This window comes from Sceloporus occidentalis, unplaced genomic scaffold, assembly GCF_023333645.1.
Source record: "Sceloporus occidentalis isolate IW3139 unplaced genomic scaffold, rSceOcc1.0.p SCAF_2, whole genome shotgun sequence".
Lineage (NCBI taxonomy): Eukaryota > Metazoa > Chordata > Lepidosauria > Squamata > Phrynosomatidae > Sceloporus > Sceloporus occidentalis.
The window spans coordinates 187565497-187578483 of record NW_028316982.1 but is presented as its reverse complement, the minus strand read 5'-3'; positions in this window follow the sequence as shown (position 1 = coordinate 187578483).

The following is a 12987-nucleotide window of genomic DNA, read 5'->3' as shown; positions in this document are numbered from 1 at the left end:
GCCCTCTCGATCACCTTTCCCAAAAATGGTAGCAGCAAAACAGGCCGATAATTATTATGTACCAGGGGGTCGAGGGAGGGCTTTTTTAGGATCGGTTTTACAATGGCCAATTTAAGATCCGATGGAAATAGCCCATCCCTCAATGATGAATTAATTATCCGGCGTAACAATGATGTTACCACCGGTCCCCCCTGGGCCGCTAACCACGAGGGACAGGGATCGAGAGAGCAGGTTGTCTTCCGAACACTTCCGAGGATCTTGTCCACATCCTCGGTACTCACCAACTCAAACTGATCCAGTTTAACATAGTCCACGGAGGCTCTGGACACTTCTACCCTAGGTTCTGCATTAATGTCGGCGTTCAGACTTTCGCTTATACGAGAAGTTTTATCCGCAAAAAAGTCGTTAAACAAGTCACAGCAGGCCTTAGAAGGTTCAAGGATCTGGTTCAGGGCGGGAGGGAGCTGAGTTAGCTCCCTAACCACCCTGAACAACTCTGCCGGACGCGACTCAGCGGACGCAATACGAGCACCATAGAACGAATTCTTTGTTGCTCGTATTGCCTCTCCGTAGTCCTCTAACAGTTGGTCTAGGAGAGTCTTATCATCTAAGCGAAGGTGTTTCCGCCAACGGTACTCTAGCCGTCGCAGAGCTCGCTTCCTTGCCCGGAGATCTTCCGTATACCAGGGCTTGCGTTTGGAAGCGGACCTGAGAGGGCGCTTGGGAGCGATCCTGTGTATAGCCCTAGAAAGACCGGTATTCCACATACCGGTGAGGGCATCAACAGAGCCGCCGTCATTTCCAACCGTGAGCCCCTCTAAGGCTTCTTGGAACCTCTCAGGTTCCATCAGCCTTCGAGGGTGGACCATCCTAACAGGTCCACCACCCCCGGGGGGGAACTGGGTAGAGGCCTTGAGTTTCACCTCTACCAGGAAATGATCCGTCCATGACGGGGGGAAACATTGACTATTTCCGCCCACGGATTCTCTGCCTCCGAACAGAAGACCAAATCGAGAGTATTACCCACACAGTGCGTAGGACCCTGTATCAGCTGGGACAGGCCCATGGCTGCCATGGTCTCCATGAATTCCCGAGCCGCACCAGATGGAACATGGCTGGCCGTGAGGGAGATGTTGAAGTCACCCAGGACAAGGAACCTGGGTGTCTCCAGCATCAGCTCGACGACCAGCTGTGTCAGCTCGTTAAGGGAGTCCGCTAATGCACGGGGTGGCCGATACACTAACAGAATCCCTAGACTGTCCCTAGCTTTTAGGGTCAGGTAAATACACTCGATATAGGAGGTCTGTCGGATGTGGTTCCTGGAGAGGGACACGGTGTTCCTATGTACCAAGGCCACTCCCCCCCCGCCCACCTAACCTGCGCTGGTCCTTCACCGAGTACCCAGCAGGCAGGGCCTGAGCCCACACAGCATCCCCTTCAGGCCCCAGCCAGGTCTCGGTAATGCAAGCCAGGTCGCACTTAGAGTCCTCCAACAGATCCTGGAGGATGTGGGTCTTGTTGTTAAGAGACCTGGCATTGCACAGGAGCAGCGACAGGGTTTGTGGCACGGTTGGAGAGACCCTCAGGTCCTTCAGGTTGGGAGGGGGACAGGAAGGCGAGATAGATATGATGCATCTATCACGCCTTCCCCTGGAACGCAAGTCCCTTCTCCCACCGCCATACCTCCCCCTGCCCCACACAACCTCAATTGGAGCTCCGCCCACCAAGGTGTTATCCCCGGCCCAGGCATCCCCCACATCCCTATCCTCCCCCCGCCCCTCTATGGCTACTAAAGGAGCAGAGGTTAGCCACTACAGGCATCCTCTGTTCCCAGGGCCAATCCAAGCCTCCCACCCGATAAAAGCTGCGCAACTGCGCAGGTGCGCAGCAGCGGTGCTCCTTAGTCCATGGGCGGCGCTCCCGGGGCGGTGCGCAGATGCGCACCTCCGACACCCCGGGAGGAGGCCGCCCGGCAAAGGATGCAGTCCTGCCAGCGACGGCGGTGGTCCGGCGTGGAGGCAAAAGGGGGCGTATGACGTATGATAAACTGATATGGGTAAGTGATACTTTTTCTGAACCACTACAATATGTGTCCTTGTGCCTAGTGACATGCAAGGGATTGGTGTTAGTCATGGTTTCCCTCACACTGCAAAAAATGATGGGAAAGTAGTACTGCATATATTACAGGCAAATTTGTAGTGCAAATAATACACAGAGAGAAACACAACAAGCAAGTTTTAGCATAGTTTATAAAGTGATAAAACTATACATTTTATATAATCTCCAGAAAACTAACATTTTTGCAGGATCAACCATGCCTTGCTATTTTCTGTTGTTGGTTTATTTTATTGTGGTTGTTTTGTTGTTTGTTTTTCAGCCTGCTTTCTTAAGGGTCGTTTTAAACAAAATATTCAGGATTCTTTTTCCCCTTTAGTTTCATTACTAAATACATACTCAAATTTTTACAGAGCTGGATTTCTACAGTTTATCAGTGGAAGTTCAGAGAACTGAGACATTACTGCTGTACAATTGGGTATGGTATGACTAGTATACAAAAAGAGAGTGCCACTTACCAGTTCATCAATAATAACCTTTTGATTCAGCAGGAAGAAGTATAGATCAGCAACAGCGGTTATCTCTTCCAAGCCTGTCTTTTACTGGACAACTCTCAGCTACAGCAACTTTACTGAACAAATCCAGATTTCTCCCAAATGCTTCCAATATACAGTAATTCAAGAGCCTCTTGAACTTACCAATCAGAAATACATACCACTGACTCACAGTGGAATGCATGTAGTTAATAAAGAGTCAGCAGAGTAAGGGGACATTGTGCTTTCCAAATGGGATGGAAATACCTGGTAGGAGTACTTACTAAATTGCCTTCAAAGTTTAAGTAAGTATGTACTATTAACAGTAATTTCTGCAACTATCAGAAACTGTATACATCCACCAGTATAATGTGGTTTATATGTGATGTTTTAGACATCATTGTACCTGCTGCATCCTGCACTGTCTGTACACTGTCAAATCTACCAGGTAAAGCCCTACTTTGAGACATTCCAACGATTATCCCTCTCCAACATAGCTGGAAGACCAATCAAAGGTGGCCAAAAGCACTTGGAGCCACTATTGAAAACCCACATAGTATATGCCAGCTAAACTGAGAATATTTGACACATACATACCCTTCCCCATGCCAGGAACAGAAAGGAGCACAAAGTATTATGAGCTGGTGCTTACAACAGCCTTCAAAAATTCCAGCTGAAGTTGGCTTTGTTTCCCAGTTTCCTTTCTTTACACAAGGTAAGGCATAAGGTAGTGAAGCACTCTCAGGCAGGTTTGCAAACATTAGTTAAGTCCTGGAAAACTTTAACACTACACAACTCTAGCACTATGATTCTAGTTTAATTTTCATGGCTTTTGCAATGTGGTGAGGACTAAAGATCTTTGACAGAAAATTCTATATGCTCCTCCCTAAATTGTAGAATCATAGAATTGTAGAGCTGGAAGAGACCACAAGGGCCATCTAGTCCTATCCCCTGCCATGCAGGAACTCTCAATCAAAGCATCCCCAATAGTTGGCGATCAAGCCTCTGTTTAAAGACCTCCAGGGAAGGAGACTCCACTACACTTCGAGGGATTGTGTTCCAATATTGAACAGCCCTTACTGTCAGAAAGTTCCTCCTAATGTTCAGGTGGAATTTATTTTCCTGTAGCTTGCATCCATTGTTTCGGGTTCTGTTCTCTGGAGCAGCAGAAAACAAGCTTGGAATCTGGAATCCCAGGATTCCAAATTTCACGAAAAATGTAACCTCATCCAACACAGACTGAATTCCTGTTCTCTGATCTTCTCTACCACTGACCAGGAGCATATCTGCTTTGTCTCAAATCCTGATTTCTTTGTCCTCATCCTGCCATTACTGACATTAAATACTGGTTTAGCACCCAAACAGCTTCCTTGAAGTTAAACGAAAAGGAGAGATAGAGCTGGGTGTCAGTGTACTAATGACACTGAACTCCAAAATTCCAGCTGACCTCCCCCAGTCGTTTCATGTAGATGTTAAACAGCATGGGGGGCAAAACTGAACCCTGGGATACCCCAGAAGCCAGCACCATCCTTTGAGTTTGTCCCTCCAAGAAGGACTGGAAACAATGTAGAACAGTGTTCTTAAGTCCCATCTCAGAGAAATGTCATCCCCCCATCATGCCTCCCCAGCTTGAGAATTCAGCTTCTGAGGATGATCCAGACCCATTCATCAGACCCCATCCCTTGAGAGTTTGGCTTCTGAAGATCTACCCAGGCTGTGCTCTCCTCCAGCTCATTCTGACAGCGACCTGAGTGATCCACTGGAGAAGGAGGTAGGAGAGATGTCGCCTGAAGAAAGGAGAAGGCTGCTGTACCTTGATCAGACCCAGTTCCTCCCAGCAGATCATTTTTATCAGCTCCCCATCTCTGCAGAGGTTCCATGTCACAGTGAGTCTAAACCCCAGCAGGTAGTGAACTATTCAGAACTACAGAAATGTACAACATCTTTGTTTTTGATGATATATTCACTGCCACATTTGTTTCACTTACGGATTGTTTACTTTCTAAACAGTACAGTTTGAATAATATGCAAGGGGAAGTTAGCTGGTGGGATTTCATGATGAAGTTAAGGCAAGTGTTATAATTGTTAGCAAATATTTGTTGTATCAAGGCATGGGCTAAATATCAACGTGGAAGGAAATATTAAGAAGTTCACACACCAAGTCAGAGAATGTTTTTGAAAATGTTGAAGGGTACAAATGCATACTTATGACCTCCATGTGAGCTCAGCAAATATTTGTACATCACGAAAGCCTGAAATGTTGTTGTCTTTACTGAGTAAAAAGTATAGTTTATTGAGCCAGCTTAGCCATCACAGGTGAAGCTGACCAAAAAACCAACAACAAATATTTATCTTTCTAACTGCATTATAATGTCTCTCTGACATTAACAGAAGGAAGTAGTTTAAGAAATATTAGTGCTTTCTTCTTTTTCTTTTCTTTTTTGTCTTTTTTTAATATAGGTCTTTTAAATTGTGCTTAATAAGCTTTAACAAGGCAGCCTCCAAAGCAAAGGCAAAACTTATGCATTGTAATAGTGACCTCCAGTGGAAAAAGCTAGGAAATGAAGGATGTTATCTTATTGCCATAGAGTCAGGAAAATAAACTGCTCTTGTAAATATTTTTGTGCATTAGTTGTAATTTCTTAACAACTAAAATATAAACGAAGTCTGTCACTGTGCTTAACCTAACCTATGTTAGTTCATGATAAGTAATATCTTGACAGCTTGATGTTAATGGCTTCAGTTTAAAAATGCCATCTGAGAAGAGAGTAAGCATAGACAGTCCTATTAAACAGACACACAAGTTGAACATCTGAATTTGATCCTGGTGTAATACACAGTGAGTGTCATACAGTTTTCCCAAGGTAATCCCCTCTCTCTTAGAAGTATTTATATATCTTACCTAGCCATTTTTACCTTAAGAATGTCAAATTAATCCCCATATTTATCAGGCCATACAATAAGATGGGGAAACGTATATTTAGCTCTTACATATGATGCCATCCTGCATTCCCATCTCCATTGTCCTAGAAATCTGATCCTGTTTCAGATCTGGATCTGGATGTGTCAGATTGCGTGAGAATAGTTAGTCAACATAGTATGCCAAATTAAAATTGGAAAACACAACAAAACAAGGGGGGATACCAAATTTTAAGACTTAAAATCAAATAACACTATGTATACAAGGATACTAAACAGACTTCCACACTTGTAGTCCCTAGTCTTCAGGGCCTGCTTGAAAACTTGTAATAGGGAAAGAAGAGGTGGGTGGACATCAGTTGGGCCAGAGACGTGGGGCTGTACAGATGGGCAGCATGCAGCTGCCCCTTTACTGGCTGAATGGAGGCCACAACAACCTCATGCCGTGGCTACTTTTTGCACCCTCCAAGGGCCCCATAGCCACAGTGGAGAGGCTTTATTATGCCGCTTCGGTGCTGCATCATGTGGATGCAGCACCGTAGGGGCGTCATGGTGGCGTGCACCATGTGGACTGGCATGTGCCAAAATGGTACCCTAGGGCAGATGTTGTGCTCCAACTCCACCCACAGGCCAGCACAAAGTCCCAGTCTGTATAGTCCCTAAGTTACAGGCCACCTCCAAAAAGGCCCTTGTGCCCACCAACCAAATTGATCCTACAGAAAGGTGGACAAACTGAGCTCCAGCTGTAAGCATGTTAGTATAGGTGACAATAATCTTTCGAGTAATCTGGATCCAAACCATTTAGGGCCTTAAAGGTCAATACCAGTGGTTAGAAATAGGCTCTAGAAATGCACTAGCTATCAATACATCTGATGAAATACAAATAGCACATGCTCTGACTGCCTACAATGTATCACTGCTTGGCCAGAGTTTCCAAACTGCCATATTCTAAAACCATCTAGGCACACACAATGAGAACCTCAGAAACATCCAACTTGTATGTCACCAGATCATGGATAAATGAACAACGTCCATTTAGATTCAATTTTGCTACCTTTTATACCACAACTTTTATGTCAACTAAAGATATATCATTGAATGCCAAGGTCAGGATGTCCATGGCATAGCATTTCCAGTTTCTGTGTATTATGAAAGGTGAAAGACAGCTAACAGAATGAGAATTAACTTGTTTTGAAACATGATGCTAGAAAAGACTTTTACAGACAGACTGCCAAAAAGACAAATAAATGGGTCCTAAAGCAAATCGAGTCTGAACTCTCACTAGAAATCAAAATGACTAAACTAAGACTGCCTTACTTTGGCTAGACCTTGAGAAGTCATGACTCAATAAAAAAGACTACAGTGCTTGGAAAAGTGGATGGCAGTAGGAAAACAGAAAGACTTCATTGCAAGTGAATCATCTCAATCAAGGAAACCACAACCCTGAGTATATAGGTGTTGAACAGAATTGTTGATGAGAGGGTCTCTGTGAGGTCTCTCATTCATAGAGTCACCATAAGTCAAAGCCAACCTGACAGCAAACTTCTATTTTTCTATAATAAAAAAAATAAAATTCTTAGATCCATAGTATCATTTGTAACATTAAAAGTACTCCATGCACATTATCATCTTTGGATTCTTATAATAACTCTTACAGTAAGGTATCTTAGATGATATAAGTATAAGATGCAGATGATAAAGATATAGATACATGTAGGTGCAGAAGCTAATAGAGATATATACAGATATAGATAGGTAATTGATAATACATAAATAAATGGACAAACAGCTACTAGGCAGCAGCAGAAGTGGTGGGTAACACTGATGGAGGATCTCACAGAGAGAGCACCAGTGACTCCATAGCTAAGACATGTTAACATTACACAAAGGGAGGAAAAGGTGAACCTCCTTGCAAGACCATCTCACCAAGCAAACGCTGTGATGAGATAGCCCAAAAAGAAACAAAAGTTAGGACTAAAACACAAACTGATAGGAAAGAATAACAGTGGGAAATTATAATAGACCAATAATCAAGGGCACAGAAAAACTCAAAAGATGGGAGACAAGCAGCAGACATGTTCAACAATGCAAACATTGTCCAAAGCAGCACTACACATATGGAGCCCTGGTGCCACAGTGGTTAAATCCCTGTACTGCAGCCACAAGGTTGTGAGTTCAATCCCAGGCAGGGCTTCAAGGTCCACTCAGATTTGTATCCTTCCGTAGGTTGCTAAAATGAGTACCAAACTTATTGGGAGCAATTACCTTACACACTGTAAAACAGGGAGTGCTTACTTTACTGATAAGTGGTATAGAAATGTACTTGCTATTGCTATTGCTATATTACAGGATCATGGAATGTGAGAAGTATGATTCAGGGAAAGCTAGACACTGTAAAAGATTAAATGGAATGCATTAACATAGCAATACTATGGACAGGAATTAGTCATTTTGATTCAGACAATTACACTTCATACTATGGAGTGTTGAGTGAAATCTGTCAAAGCATACAATGCAAAGTCAAACCAAATCATCTCAATAAGGCTACAGGGAAAACCTATAAATAACACTACAATTCAAATATATTCACCAACCACAGAGAAAGAGAAAAAAGAAATTTAGAGATTCTCAGAAGAAGTCCAGGAAGGAAGTCCAGCAACACAGGACTGAAAGTTAATCATAGAGAACTGGAATGCTAAAGTTGGTAGCAAAGAAAACAGTAGAAAGATTCATATTAGGTATAAGGAACGAAGCACAAGAGTGACTGATTCATTGCAAATACCTTCCTCATGCAGCCAGAGAGGAGACTATACACATGGACATCACCAGATGGTCAAAACAGAGATAGGTAGACTATATAATTGCAAGCAGAAGATGGAGAAGCTCTGTTCTTGCACCCAAAAATAGACTAGGCACTGACTGTAAAACAAACCAAGTGTTATGAGCCAGGAGCTGCAGGAGTAGGAGCCAGAGGCAGAATCTGATGAGGAGGCAAATTTTCCAGACAGAAGACTTCATCACACAGGAGGCTTCCCGTGAGTAGATTGCCATGAAATCATTAGAAATCATAAAAGAAGCATGATCGGGGTTCATACCTCTGCACACTTCTCCCACGAGTAAATCATCATGGAGACATCAGGGAAAGCTTCTCCCATCAGTAAATTGTCATGGAGCCACCATTTGGCAATAATGGAAGATTCCATTATTACCAAATGGCAACTCCAAGGACAATTTACTGATGGGAGAAGTGAGCCCCAATGTTCCATGACTATTTACTCATGAGAGAAGTGTGCAGGGGTGTGAATCCCAGTCATGCTTCTTTTATGATTTCTAATGATTTCATGGCGATCAACGGACGGGAAGGCTCCCATGTGATAAAGTTCAGAGAACAGGATGCAGCTATCCCTACTGAGAGCAGCCTCAGCCAGCTGATGAGGCAGAGGACACAGCTGGGGTCCTAAATCCTCAATCAAGATGGAGAGAGAAACATATAGAACAAAGACGCTTAGCCAGGCTGTGGGCCAAGCAGCAACAAGGAAATTCTGATTGGGACCAACTGATGTCAGGCCATTTAAGAGCTGAGTTTGCCTAAGGTGAGTGCTGAAAGCAACTTGTCTGTTTCCTGGTCAGCATTCTTGTCCCTGAAACCTGTTTCCAGACTCCCACACATCATACTTCAGACTTCTTGGTTTCTTCAATCCTTGGACTGTGTTGACCTTGATTCTTGTTGCCTCCCTTGACTAGGATTTCTTTGATGGATGCTTTTCATCTAATGGACTCCCATAGGCTAGGACTCTTTCTAGCTTCTGGTAATTTACAGCCTCTGCTTCCACTATCAGTTGATGGTTCCCTCCTAGCCAGCTTGTGTATGTGTTTGGTGAATCAGGACACCATCAACTACTTAATTTTTTTTAAAAAAAATAGAATAAAAACAGTCATCATACCAAAATATGACCTGAACAATATACCATCAGAATTTATAAATAATTTAAGAAATAGAATTGTGCTATTAAGCATAATTGACTGGGAATCAGAGGAACTATGGCCAGAAACCAAGGACATAGTAAAGGAAAAATGCAGAAAGACAATAGCAGTGGCCAAAAAGGAAAAAAAATGGATAGCAGGACAGACACTTGAAGCAGTAAAAGAAAGAAGAGAAGCAAAAGGAAAGGGAGATAGGAACAAAACCAGAACCCTGAATGCAACTATCCAATGGCTAGTGCACAAGGATAAAGAAAACTACTATAAGAACCAATGCGGAGAAATAAAAGACAACAACAAAAAAGGAAGAATGAGGGACCTCTTCTGCAAGATCCAGGCAATCAAAGGAAAGTTCAAACCAAGGGTCACAATGCTCTATGACAGGGGTAGGCAACCTTTTTGAGCCGGGGGCCGGGTTGCTGTCCCTCAAACAACTGGGGGGCCGAAGCCAAAAAATAAATAATTAAATAATTTTTAAAATAAAAATAAATATATAAATAAACCAGAACAAATGTAGGACAAAATTTTCAAATGGAAGACACTTTTTTTAAAAAAATGGAGGACACGCGAAAAAAATTGCTGATTTTAAAAAAAATGTTAATATAAATGCATGTTTCTGAGGTTTCTATAGACAATTGCCCCCCAAAGGCCCCAGCGGCAATCAGCGGCAGGACCGGGCTAGGGCTGGTCCCAAGGCCTTGCCGGGCCGCATCTGGCCCGCGGGCCGCAGGTTACCTACCCCTGCTCTATGACAATAAAAGGAAAATACTACAAGATCAAGAAGAAATAAAAAGACAATGGAAGCAATACACAGAAGAGTTATATGAAAGGAAAAAACAACAACAAATGGAATGAAGAACCATATGAAGATGAACCTCAAATCCTGAGAGTGAGGTGGAAGCTGTAATAAGAGATATTGGGAACAATAAGTCACCAGCAATAGAGTTGCTACAGTCTGAACAAACAGAAACAACTCTCTCTCTGGCTTTGCTTCGCGAACGAAGATTCAGGAAGGACTCATCCCACACTTTGTACAAGCACGTTGGTGACTAAAAAGGCCAATTCGGGATAAACAGGTCCGGTTGCAGAAAGCACAGCAGAAAGTCTCCTTGGGTGATGTTTCCAGGTTGCGGTTCTTTCTGCATTGTCATTTCTCTTCGAGGCTCGTTCGGCGTGAGCTTTCGAAGAAGGCTGCAGTATCATGGATAGTGCGTCTCCATGCCTCCCGATGCGAGGCCAGGGAGGACCATTGTTGGTGATCTATCTGGCCAAGCCTGAGATGTTGTTTCAGGGAGTCCTTGTATCTCTTCTTTGGGGCGCCCCTCTTACGCTGACCCGTGGCGAGTTCACCGTAGAATACTATTTTGGGGAGGCGATGGTCCTTCATCCTAGAAACGTGTCCTGCCCAGCGCAGCTGCGTCCTCAATAGCATGGCCTCAATGCTGGTGATCCCTGCTTGCTCGAGGACAGCAACATTTGTCACATAATCAGTCCAGTGTATATTTAGAATTGTGCGTAAACAGCGCTGATGAAAGCGTTCAAGGGGTCGTAGGTGTTGGCGATAGGTGACCCATGTTTCAGACCCATAGAGGAGAATAGACAGTACAATGGCTCTATACACACTGATTTTTGTGCTTCGCCTCAAGTGTTTGTTACTCCAGACTCTTTTGTGAAGCCTTCTGAATGTGCTATATGCCTTTGCCAGTCTGTGATCGATCTCTTTATCAATCTTGGCATCTGAGGAGATGATGCTTCCCAAGTAGTTAGGGTGCGCAAGCCTCTCCCCCACGACAAGGGGGCGTCAATGGAGAGGGAAACAACTCTAGTGATAGCTCAAATATGCCAGCACATATAGAAAACAAAATGGTGTCCAACAGATGGAAACAATCAATATACATCCCCATCCACATAAAAGGAGACATAAAAGACTGCAGGAACTAGAAAACCATGCAAAATGCAGGAAAAGAGTTTCCACCTCAACATTAGGAGGAACTTCCTGACAGTAAGAACTGTTCACCAGTGGAACACATTCCCTCAGATTGTAGTGGAGTCTCCTTCCTTAGAGGTCTTTAAACAGAGGCTTGATGGCCATCTGTCAGGGATGCTTTGATTGAGAGTTCCTGCATGGCAGGGGGCTGGACTGGATGGCCCTTGTGGTCTCTTACAACTCTACAATTCTATGATTCTATAATTAAGTTTCCACACAAGCAAAATTATACTCAAACCTCTGTAGCATAGAATCCAAATATATATGGAAAGAGAAATCCCAGAGTTGCAAACAGCATTCAGAAAAGGAAGAGATACTAGGGACCACATTGCAAATATATGATGGTTAATGGAACCCACTAAGGAATTCCAGAAGAAAATCAGCAAAACTGACTATAGCAAAGCATTTGCCTAGATAGATCATGAAAAGCTATGGAATGCTCTCAAAGGCATGACAGTGCAGCAGCTAATGAGCAAGACCAGACGCAGAGTAGGTTACAATTATCATTTACTTTACTTTAGTAAATAGAAGCATTAGGTCCCAAACAGAGTTTAGCAATGTCCAAATCAGGTAAATGGCATCCAGAGTTGACAAACACAGTCCAGATCAAGCATAGAGTTCAGGAACAAGGCAAGGAGCCAAGTAAGTCAAATATTCTCCAATTCCTGGAGGGCAGGGATGGGAATGTATAGATCAGCAGCTCAACATAGCTGCTGTTTAATTAACTGCTGCTTTGAGACCTCCTCAAGTCCTCTTTGTTGTCTCCACTCAGCAAAGGTAGGTAGGGGTAAGTGATTTTCTTTACCTGAGTGGGTAGGACTCTCTACCAGAGCTGGTACTAAACTCTGATCTGTCTCTGAGACATGTGGCTTTGGAACCTTCTCCTGCTCTAGTTCAGCAGCAGGTCCCAGCAGGTCTCCTCATTCATTCTCTGAGTCAGAGTTCACATCCATGTTCTGGAGTCAGGATATGACACCACTCCCTTCTGTCATCATCCTCTCCCAGAATGAGAAGGACCAGGATTGTTGGGGTAACAGTGATGAAAGCACCAAACCAAGTTGGACACAAATACATCTAAAGTGCCCTCCCATGAATGCTCTTCTAGCATTACCCCAACAATTAAATCAGGTACTAAAGGTGCCTCCGATGCCTCTGAGAATTTGAGCCATCTCATACTCTTCCTCCCTATATACCAGTAGCAGGTCTGGTGGAGATCCAGGTGCAGCATCCTCACAATCATCCACGGCAGAAACCAACAAAAATGGTAGAATACAAGATGCATGTGAAAGGACCTGGGGAGCTGAAGCCCAAAGCCATTGGGTTGACTTGGGCAGTGATTGCATAGGTTCCCACAAATCTTGCATCCAACTTCCAAGAAGGACAGTGCAATGACTAACAAATGGGTCCTTAAACAGATCAGGTTTGAACAAAGATGATGAAACTCTGGCATCATCATGAAAAGGCATGACTCACTAGAAAAGACAATAATGCTAGGGAGGGTAGAGTACAGTA